Genomic DNA, 840 nt, shown 5'->3' on the forward strand with positions numbered 1-840 from the left:
CCGGCTGGCTTGCCATATATTCTGCCGGCGGGCTTGGGCTGGCCATGGACGGTGGCATTAATTTTGCAGGAATTCATCATTAGCCATTGGCTGAGTGATACTGTGTGCTGTAATATCAGTCTGAAATGAAAGGGGTCTTTGAAAACAAGAACTATATGTACTTTTGAACAGCTTAAATTTTGTAATGTAATATCAGATATTACTTTTATACAGATATTGACTTTGGGTGAGTGACATCTAGGCTAAAAGTTCACTGAGAGAGTCTTCAATCACTCTGAACTGAATGTGGTCTGACCCTGGGGCAGTGGACTGTTAATCTGAATTGAAACTGGTCTGTGGAAACAGGGAGTTTCCTTTTTAGAGCCATATAAAATCAAAGACAAAATTGGTCATATGAGTTTTTGGAGGGCTTTTATTTTGTAACAAAATCAGGCAGCCCTGACATTGGGCCAATGACATTCTGGAGTAGTGTAGCTACTATTAATCAAAAGTGAAACTTTTTGTGGAGACAGGGAGTTTTCTTTTTATAACTATGTGAATGTACAGATAAATATGGTTATATGCAAATTCATGAAAGGCTTTTATTTTGTTATTTCTCCGAGAGTTATTTTCATATTATTTGGAAATTCTGCATTTAATATTACTCAACATTTAAAGTCATCTTCATTTTATCAGACTGTTTAATTAAAACATTTGTATTATTTAAAAAGTATTTATTTATTCATTATTGACAGAGAAACTGGCTTAATAAATGAATGCCAGAGATCGCTTCTAAGATCTGAGTTGTAACTATTACCGGAGCGTCTAGTATATGCGCGCACCACAAATAACGAGGCGGCT

This window comes from Barbus barbus, assembly GCF_936440315.1.
Source record: "Barbus barbus genome assembly, chromosome: 43".
Classification (NCBI taxonomy): domain Eukaryota; kingdom Metazoa; phylum Chordata; class Actinopteri; order Cypriniformes; family Cyprinidae; genus Barbus; species Barbus barbus.